Raw genomic sequence first — 11,014 nt, 5'->3', positions numbered from 1 at the left:
AAAGATTCATAGATGGACTAGATTCAGCTAAATAGACAATACAGTATTCATTCCGCTGCCGCAATGGTACACATAATGTAAAAGATAGTAGAGTAGCTTTCTTTTTCTGATCGAAATTGATTCTTTTTTTTTCGGAGAAAAGGAAAAAAACGACGACAATTATACTTTTATTAGAAGGACAGGCAAGACTAAAGCTAATTTATCTTAGATGCCTGCCAAGTGCAGTGAAGTAATCGGGGCCTGTGTTCGCGATGTTTCAAAGTGGCAACGAGCGTGCTTTCGCATGTACACAACGGACACAAGAGCATGTAAAAAAAGCATGTATGTGAATCTATGTATTCATCATAAGTTACTTCAAGTAAAATTCATGTCTGGCGTCTACACAGAAACAGCCAAGAATTCTTCAGCAACATGTGCTAATGAGTCGTCATAGTGCCTCTGAAATGTTAACTTTGATCGAAGATTTTTTATTATGTTCGCCTTGCTCCTTGGGTGCTTTCGTTCGTACAAAAATAAGTTTTGCGAGTAATACACAAAGAACAATCTACAGAAAACATTGTGCAGGCCCTGCAGTATTGCCTTCGATGTATCCGTCAACACGCCTAAACAGCCTTCAAAACTCCCTACTGTCCAGGGCTACGAAAATCAAAGACGATCGATATAAGAGGATCGCTTTTACTTGCCCTTCAAATGACCTCTGAAATTTAAGCTGAGCCTACGAGAGTTATTCCGCCAAGAAATCTGTTGAGAGGTCTTTTAGGTAAGCTCGGCCATTACGAACGAGAGTGCCAGAGCTTCAAATCAACACTCCATTTTTGGCCGGCCTTCCACTACGCGCTGCTTAATCTTTCGTATTGTCACGTGGTGGTGACGTTGAAGAACACAGTAGCAATACTGTGAACGACAAAACTAACTTTTATTGTGCGAGCCTGTGCCCACAAACAGGCTACACTTATAGCACAACGATAGCGGCGAACACGGTCGGCGATCGTCGAAAATCTGATCAGCGGGTCAAGCGCGTCGGCTTTTATACAGCAGTCGTCGAACATTCCAGACTAATCGTTGGGACCCGCATGCCTTCTACAAAGTTCTACACCATTCGCGTCAAGCGATGAAATCAGATAACAAAAGGTTAGCCGACAACATACAGCGAATAGAAGCATCGATAACTTTCCAGAAACTTCGGATACATGCAGGCGCGTCCTGCGCTGTGCGATAACATTTATTAGGCGGTGAAACGTGTCGCTCGATAAAGACAAGTACACGTGTCAGTATACTCAAGCCCCGAAAGGATTTCGGAATGGCTTTTCTTTTCTGCCGATTCACTCTGATTCCTACTGAAACTGAGCATCATTGTACAAAAGCAGCTCTCTCCGAATGCATTCGTATACATCTTTCATTCGCTCACAGAGGAGGTCATTTCATTAAACCGGGCACACCCCTCCCAAGAGCCGGGGCACATTTCATATTTAAGGTCGCTGTGCTGAATCGCCGAAGGCTTCTGTCCAAACTTACGGCAGTGAGTTTAACGGGAACGTGCAAAATCGAAAGTTAAAGCTCCATTTGATTTTTTTTTTATTTGTGTACACAACGCGAGCCACCGAGCAAAAGGAAGAACGAGAGTAACACGTAAGAACTCAGCGACTTCTTTATTTCGACGCGTTGCTTTTCTCCTTATTCTTTTTTTTCCGAATCTAAGCACACACACACACACACGTACACACACGTGCAATAAACGAAAGCTTCTATTTCTGCGACCATTACAGCGCTACGAGCAACGTCCTACGTTGGAGAAATGGATTTTCATAGGCGGAAAGTGTATGCATAAAACATCCACAGCATACGAAAGACACACGGCCTGGCCAAGCCCCACAGAAACACAAAAGGCGGCAAGCGACGACAACCGTGCTCGGGGCCAGTTTTGCAAAGTCACGCTTTCTTTCTTCGCTCTCTTCCTTCCATTCTCTTCATCCCTCTCTCTCTCTCTCGCTCATTCGATTCCTTACTGCGCGCGCACTCATATGCAGGAAACAGAGCACATTTTCGCATGCATAATGTATCCGGCCACCGCCTCGCCCCTCCGAGAAATCACCTCCTCTTTCGTGTGTTTTATTTCTTTCTTCTTCCAACCACGCGCGCTACAAAGACCGCCACCACGTTCAGCCCACTACACCTCCGCGTCAAGGAGCCACGGTGCAGCCCGCTCTCGGATAAGAACGGAGGGAGAGGAGGTGTCAACGTCGAAGATTGTGCTGACTCGACCGCTGTTCCTTGCGCGAGCATGCGGCAAAGTAGTAAAATTAGAAACGCAGAAACGTGATAAATCTACCAGTGTTGCCGCGGGAAAATGAGATCGCGAATCTTGCATGCCCTTGCTTCGCCTGATCGGCTTCCCTCTCTCTAGCTGTCAGTCCCAGTTTGTTTTAAGTTTTATCGTACGGCATCCTGCAAACAGAAGTCTTGTGCTGTCCTCACGATGTGCCGTTTCGTCCGAAAAGAACGCGCAATAGAGTGAGCGTTTCGCAGTACGGCTGGGCAAGGGGGTCGAGAGAATCCGCTATATACCACCGCGCATTTTCCATTTCCATCGCTATCCGCGGTGGAAATGGAAAATGGAAAGCGGTCGCGAAAAACTGTGGCGTAATAAAGTCGATTCCCTCGCGTCTTTAATATTGACGGTGCTGCTGCGCGCGCTTGGTCAAGCGTCAAGAAAAGGTTCAGAGGAAAAATTGTGCTGCAATAATAGCAAAAGTATGCGAGGCCTAAGTACACGTGCTTTCAATATGTTTGTTTTAGATTCGCATCTTCGTTGCAAGAGGCCTTAACCACGGTTGTTATTATATGCCGAGATTTTCACCGGGTCAGGCCCGGGCGTTGAAGCCCCGATGAGCAGCATATGGTCGTCGTTAGAGAGAACACAATCACTACATTGCATTCAACTGGAATATTTCAAACGATAGTTTGCCTTACGGCGTCAAAAATGTGTAAGGCGTTACTTCGAAGCCCTGTTCGCAGAAAGCCCAACCAAAGTGGTAATGTGGTACATGGATTCAGTGCAGCAAATCTGGTGGCCTCTTCGAATGAACAGCTACGTGGCGCAGATGATGGACCGTTTGTAAGCCGGGGCATGTCCACAGAAGATGGCGCAGGTATGCCTCTCGCAATGACGCCAGAAATAGCGGAAGGCTGATCTCCGTACTTGTTCATTCCGAGAACAAGTACGCTACAAAGATGCAGTTAGCCGAATGTGGTAAAAGGAGCTGCGTAGTGCCGAGCTGGGCGCTGATGACGATGCCAGCGTTGAGAAGCTTCGCACCACCGTACTGTGTCGTGGATTTCATTGCCGCGCACGAAGGAACACAAAAGGTCCGTAAATCAATATGCTCAAAAATTAAACAATTATTCAGAATAAACAGACCTCAAACAAACAAATTTCAGGAGAAACACGCGTCTGTACTGTTGCGGCTCGGGGTAGCGTTTAGGCTAGAAATCCTCCAAGTCCAGGGATGAGTACGTCCGGGAGTAGGAGCGAAAGAAAAGAGCTTATTATACATATTTACCCGATATAGGAGCCCACTCATCCAGGAGCGCTTTAAATGTCTCAGCTCACTACATGTCTGAGCACACACATGTCAGCGCGTCAGGACACACCAGGGCACACTCACTGCACCGGAAGTATCCGCTTTTAAAGCAGTCGTGTTCACCATGTGACTAGACTGGGGAATCTGATGACTGTGTCTCGGCCAATCATAATCGTCGAAATGTTCGCAAAACCCCTCCCATAACGTCGCACCGTTCCGCCGGACTCCGCCTCCAAATTTGCGCGATCACCTCGCATGCGAGGCAACCCCGTGGCAATTTGGGAAATCGAAGTCGATACAGTTCCCACGGAAGTCGACGACGTTGGCCCCTTGCATCAATTAGTGGACTCTCCGTGATGGTCAGCTTGTAAGGGTCAGCGGTAGTCACCGCTTCCACGAAGGGCGGCGGCTGTGGCCACCTCGAAGTGAGCTCCTTTGTGGGTCACAGTCTATGTCGGGCCCCGTCACCGTCTGGGCGGGTGCTGATGAAGGAGCTGCCTTGTGGGAAGCACCTAAGGAATGCCTGTTGCCGTTTTGAGACGTAACAGTAGTAAGAGACTGTATTTATATGACACACGTGCTTTCTGTAGCTGTTTATGGGTCACATATATAGATTGAGTATGTGTAGAGGTAATGTGCAGACACAAACATGAAGCACATAGTGCGCTTCATGTGTGCGTGCCCGCATGTGTGTCTAATATCCGAGTTCTTCCGTGTCGAAAGTATTGCTTCGCAGCACAGTGTTCCATCATAGCTATCTTTCAGCATGGTTGAATTACGTACACAGACAATCATCGATGGAATTCTGTGCTCGCAGGTATGATCTGTTCTGGTAAACATTGTATTTCGATGTCTTTCGTGTAAAATGCAGAAAACCATCTTTAGCGCTGTTCTAACTTCTTTTCTGCCTTTAACTCAGGCTTCTTCGCACTATTTATTATGTTGTGGCGGAGCACCTCAGAAGACAACGGTAGTGTTGTGATTTCAGTTCCCCGTTACAACGTGAACCCTTTAAAACCACGGCATTTTTTCAAACTTTGTTTACCCGGGCATCGTTGACTTATTATTTTACTCCTCTTCATGCAGTCACCCATCCTTAACGAGTAGTACTTCACTGCGAAAGGTGTTGTGTCGATTAGCCTAGTCTTTAGTTAGTTAGTTAGTTAGTTAGTTAGTTAGTTAGTTAGTTAGTTAGTTAGTTAGTTAGTTAGTTAGTTAGTTAGTTAGTTAGTTAGTTAGTTAGTTAGTTAGTTAGTTAGTTAGTTAGTTAGTTAGTTAGTAAGTCGGTCAGTCAGTCAGTCAGTTAGTTCAGTAGCTCTCCTTTCCACATGATACATATATGTGAAGGATACCTTTCTAAGGAGATGTTTTTCTGCCATTGGCAAATTGAAGAATATTCCGTCACAGTAGCTCAGTCTCTGAGGCGTTCTGGTGGTGAACACGAGGTCGGCGTATAAGATTCACGGCAAAGATCTGCAGCTGGTCAAAATCAATCTGGAGCCCTCCACTGCGGCATCTCTCATAGCCACCGCGTTACTTTTTGCGCAGAAACACACAATCAAAATAATGAACAAAGAAAATACTTCAAGTGAAGTCACAAGCAAACTGGTATTGACAATGACCAAAGTGCACTTAACAATACCAGTGCTCCGTAGCACGAGTGTAAATTGTTACGTAGTTTTCCACATTTCCTGCACCAGCGAACACGATTAGCCTAATCCAAGGTGTGGAGACGATATGACGAGATTGTAACAGCGGCTCACGAGCACTTCGCAAGCACCTGATCACAGGTGCTTGACGAAGAGAGCAAATAACCTATCGTACACAGCACCAGCATAAATGAAGTCATTAGTCAAGGGAACGACACGACGGATGATGCAAACGTCCGTAGACGCTTGGGAGTTTAACCTCTGCCCCACTAGACTCAGTTAGCGCCGCTTTTCAATGTCACATGCCTTTTTGAATCTTGTCGCGAATCATCGCCGCTTCATTTTCTCGGAATTCCTTTTCTTGCTGTCGTGACAACACAGATATCGCTAGAGGCGCCATAAAGATTGCACCAGGTGATCGCCGCAACGACCACGGAGGATATGTAAAGGAGCTTCTAGCTCTAAATTTCGTCGACAACGCCGTTGAAAAAACGAGACACACAGTAGCGGACATGTGAAATTTTGCAAGGACACCTCCCCACACATCTTTTTTGGCCCGCATCTGGTGGCGGACGTCGCAGTAGAAGTGGACATAAAGCAGAAGCGCACCAGCCCGGAGTCGCTATCCTAGCCACAACTTCCTTCTCAATACATCCTCGCTGTTTTGCAAGCTTACCCTGGGCTCATCCATGCCACGTATGGGAGGTCGGCCACTTAATTCTAATTCTCGCTAAGAACAAATGAACTGAAACGTCCCGGCGAGAAACCATACTTGCTGTGGAAAGGAAACTTGCTTATTTCGAATGCGATAACGTGCCGCTACCATTAGCTCAACCCGCACTGGCGCCCCTACATGCGCCGTAGTGGTTACTAAAAACTTGAAAACAAGAAATTCAGCAGACTGCGGTGCTGTTTTTGTCCGCTTTGATGATTTTGTCAGCGTCGACGACATTGTTAACGTTTATGGGTGATCCACCGACGAGGACGCTGTCTTCAACGTGACAGTCGGCGTTCTTCATCGCATGTTGGTTGAGTCGCGCTCCACGAAGAAGAAGCAAAAAGACATACAGACTATTTCAAGCAATAAAGAAGATTAGAATTCGTTCATTTTGCAACCGTTTGTTAATTACGCTTTGCGGATAACTCGACTAAAACTTGCGATCCCGTGGAGATTGAATCAACGGGAGTCGTCTGCAGTGTGAAAAATTCTACTTTCACAATTTCGGACTTCCGCTTCTGCATTGCTTCAGTCGTCGGTAATTCTTAATGACAATTTTGTTAGTCTGATGTACTTGTTCTAAGTATATTGTACTTATTCTAATTAACTGAGAGTATAGAACTTTTCTCTGGCTTTGAGAACCGGACATCGTCATACGCTGAATAAGCATATTTTTATGCTTCAAGAACCTTCCAGAGTGGGAGGTTCTAGGTATTATAGGCATTTTCTACACCGGAGGCTAGCGCCCATAGCTAAAGACTGTCAACAATAACGATTTCCCGTTTTGTGCGAAGTATATTGCCCATGTGTTTATGATGTCTAATAGATGTGATATTTCTTGTTTTCTCTGCGTTATTATTCTTATGGACTCAGGCTATGGTAGACGTGCCCGCCGTATGAGATTATTCTTGCATCGGGATTCTTGTAGTAATTTATAGATGGGCTGTGCCAGTGCGAAAAAGCACGCCTGTCTTATCTGAGCCTTACATTCCCAGAAATGAATCTAATAGATCCTGAAAATGTCGTGATTGTGAAAATTCTAACCATTCATTAACCTTCACGACAGGTCCTGAGAACACAGATGCTGCTTGCCCGCTCAATGTCACCGAAATATTGTTTTCGCTTTTCGAGCGCATATTTTTTTCAATAAGATATGTTGATTCGTAGTACCTTTTTTTTGTGTGTGTGTGCTGTTGTCACAACGTGAAAGCATGCAAGCCATACCTCTCTCGCCCTAACCCCCCCCCCCCCCCACGCACACACACTCTCACTCTCTCTCTCCCTACACATCGTGTTGGACTAGTGGCTAGGACATTGCGCTGCTAAGCCCACAGGCGCAGGATCAAATCCTAGTCGCGGCGGCCGTATCTCGATGGTGGGCGAAATGCACTAACACCTGCGTACCACGCAATGGGTGCATGTTAAAGAACCCCAGGTGGTGTAAAATAATCCGGTGCCCCCCACCACGGTGTGCATCATAATCATATCGAGGTTTTGGCACGTAAAACTCCAGAATTTAATTTTTTTTAATGTCTCATTCTTCGTCTTTCTTCCCCCTTTTGAAATTCTTGAATTGTCAAGAACCATGCACAACAGGAAAACGTGCCGGATGTTGAGGACATTTATTCCGCAGACAACATTTTAAGAAGCTAGCGAGCCAATGTGAACTGTTTCTCGTTTTCTGTCGTTTTGTTAATGTGATCATTCTATTCTTGCTAAGTTCTGGACCTCTTATTTTTAGCTGCTATTTTTCGGATAGCAGGCTCTTTACTAGAGTGACTTTTCCATACTGCCACCTTTAATAGAACAATAAACAGTAACACGAAATAAGCTGACGTAACAAGACTGCAAGTAAATGCAGTTCCACGTCTGTGCTTGAAGCGTAGCAACCTTGTACGCACCGTTAGTGCAAAAGCGTTGTTTGAACGCGACAACAGCCATTTTGAAGTAACAGCAGCGTTTCAGATGAGTTGGCGGAGCTGTGCTCGATGTAGCCCCGTGAATAGAAATGCAGGTGAATAGCTTTCTTCTGAAGTCCGCTTGGACTCTAAAATGAAGTGAAGTAACTGTTTTTTGCGTCAGCATTTCCAGCGACAGCAACTGTAGAGAAGTTTCGAATTACCCAGACACTGGCTAAGGGCACTAAAATCAATCTAAAATAGCCGCGGCCCTTTAGATAATAACTAGATTTCTTCTTCGTATCAATGTTCAAAGTCGTTGTTCAATTTCATTTTAAAATTACACTTTAACAAAGCTCTTCAAAGGAGCATTCACATCTGGTAACAGTGATACTTAGCCCTTGTCACAACAGCCCTTACCGCATCGCTTTTATGTAGTAGTCATGCAGTTCTCCGAAACCTAACGTTCATGGAAAAACTGCAGCTGAAGTATACAATCTTGCATCACTATGCCGCTGTTGTGAGAGCGACTAAATCATAAGGTCCTGATTTGCAGTTTACAACGCTTTCTTTCTTTATTTTTTTTACTCCTATTTAATGACCCAGTTAGGTTAGTTTATGTCCGAAGGTTCGACGAGCCGAAATTAAATTTAGCCCGAAGTGTCATGAAGCCGGTTATAGATGCGAAAATGGAGAAAAATATTTATTTATTTATTTATTTATTTATTTATTTACCCGGCAAGAAAATGCCTCATCAAAATAGAGGCGGGGGGGGGGGGGGGGATTCGGAAGTATTGTTCTTCAAACGATTTGCTCCGGCCCGTTATGCCGCTATGGGGACAGCTCGGACTATTAATCGACAATATCGCTGTGTTGCTGGTGTATAATGATGTACTTTTTTTAAGAAAAAGTACGCTTGAAGATATAATGAAAATAACTGCCAATAGAACAAGACGCTGAGTCAGGAGGGCTTCGCAGTTCGTGGCCTCACAATAAAGTTGATCGCTAACGGAATAGAAAGCTGGCGCAGCTGGAATAACTAAAGATATTGTAGCGGCGCGGCTGTTGCCTCCAGAGCTGGTAAGGAAGAAGTCGGCTCACGTGCAGGTAGCACGACAATAAAACACACTGGCGCGCTCGACCAAAGCGGCCGCGGTATCGGCCGCTCCAGAGATCCCGCTGCGCATGGCTTGCCGGCCTAAATAAACCGCGGCTACGGCGGCTACCTCTTCGCACCACCTCTCACAAATTGGTGACCCGGACGTGTGGTTGGTGACCCAATAGATAAGAAAGGAAAAAGGCAGGGAGGCTAATTATATATACTCCAACTGTCTACTCTGTACTTGGGGGAGAAAAAAAGTGCGCAATAGAGAAGTAAGCGAAAGAAAGGAAGAAACACGGGACTATTTGGGACTATCTGCGTGGCCGCTGTCACGCAGAGTTTATCAATGTGCGACACGGTCACACGCAATCAGATGTGTCGCACAAAGGAACATGTCACACAGAGATACATAAGCGTCACACAAAACAGTTTCACACAATCATAATGACATGGAATGTTAAAGCGATAACCGCAGTGCGGATGCACGAACGCGCGCACCCGCAGCCGGAAATATCTCGTAGTCGTCCGGATTTGACTGCAGTGCCACATCCACTATGACTGCTAGTTCAACGACAAAATATGCACCGAAGCACTGGATGAATACATATGAAACACAAATATTTCGACATACATATAAAATAATACTCTATATGACAAGATGTCGTCGAAAAAATAATGAAAATAAAGAAAGTCGTGAGGGGAGCGCCCTTTCATCGTTCTCGCGCCGCGACAACCAACAAAAGTGCACTACGAGTTAGGCAGAAGTGCCCAACTCGTACAATTATCTCGAGCACTTTCTGTGCACGCTTATGTACAGCCTGAGGGCTTTTACATTTTGTCTTTCTTTCTTTTATTAATTTTCTTTTCTATTGTTGTTTATCTTTTCTTTTTTGCAACTGACAAGTCAAGCGAGTTCTCTGAACATGGGTTGTAGGAAGCCTCCGCAGGTGTTACAACTCGAATTAAAGTGTTCGGGCAGAAGACCTTGATAAGTTCGGCTTCTGAAGCCTAATCAGGCTGAGCGAGTTGCTAAGGATTCATGATTTTAAAGATAGTCGCAAAAAACATCGACAAAGAAGAGACTTTACTGAAATATCACCGGATGTTTTGTTCACACCCCGCGATGCGCATCGTACGCTATAGCGATGCATACACGGGCAAGTTGTCACTTTTCTTTTCTTTTCTTTCTTTTTCTTCTAAAATCAGTATAAAACTTTTGACATACTTCTCTGAAATTAGTGAGACATTTAAGCCCGCAATTCACCTCTCGCATGGACTCGTTAGCTTATGCCTTTCCCAACACAGTGCACTTTTCCTTAAGGTTAGTGCTCTTGCGGCGAAGCACCTTTAAGGCGTAGTTAGATGTTAGTAGATTAAGGGGTAGTTAGAGGTTGCTTCCACGGGACTAGATTTCTAAAAAAAGAGCATGAGTGTATTGCACTAACGAAAGTTCGATAGTGGTTAGTGTACAATACTGAAGTGGCAACATTTTTTTTTTCATCGCCTGACTATTAAAAATCAGATTCCATTGAGTGACGCAGTTTGCCGTGCTCAAACCCAACCTTTTTTCTCCGATGCTAGTGACAGGAAAGTAACTAGAATCTAGCCCAGGCAACCTATGAAACAGAGACGAAAATTACCTTTTTCTAAACTAAATCCCATGAGAGGACATTTGGTCTCATTGCTGTAATTTCGGGCGACCGTGAGAGTAAGTTAAGTCCACTGCGAAGTCAAAAACATGCGAAAAGAAAAGTTTTCTAGCAACCACGATTCGAATAACACTTTTGTAAAGTAATACTGCTGCTATTCCAACATTCTTATTTCCCCACGTTATTATTCCCTGGACCGTTGTATAAAAGAAATGGACCAACGTATGCAAGGTCGTTCTGCATATAAGCGGCATTTCAGCAAAGAAAAGAAAATTCAGCTCATGCATTTTACAAACTTGTTTAAATCAGTGAGTAAAAAAAATACACACACTTCACGCTAGAATAATAAAAGGTGTATTAATGTTACTGTTCAATATTTCTAAATGTGAAAATTGCGGCGAAGGCAGTTCTTTCTAT

The sequence above is a fragment of the Dermacentor variabilis genome, chromosome 4 (genome assembly GCF_050947875.1).
Source record: "Dermacentor variabilis isolate Ectoservices chromosome 4, ASM5094787v1, whole genome shotgun sequence".
Taxonomy (NCBI): domain Eukaryota; kingdom Metazoa; phylum Arthropoda; class Arachnida; order Ixodida; family Ixodidae; genus Dermacentor; species Dermacentor variabilis.
The sequence above is the reverse complement of the archived record's forward strand: the minus strand, read 5'-3'. Positions refer to the sequence as shown.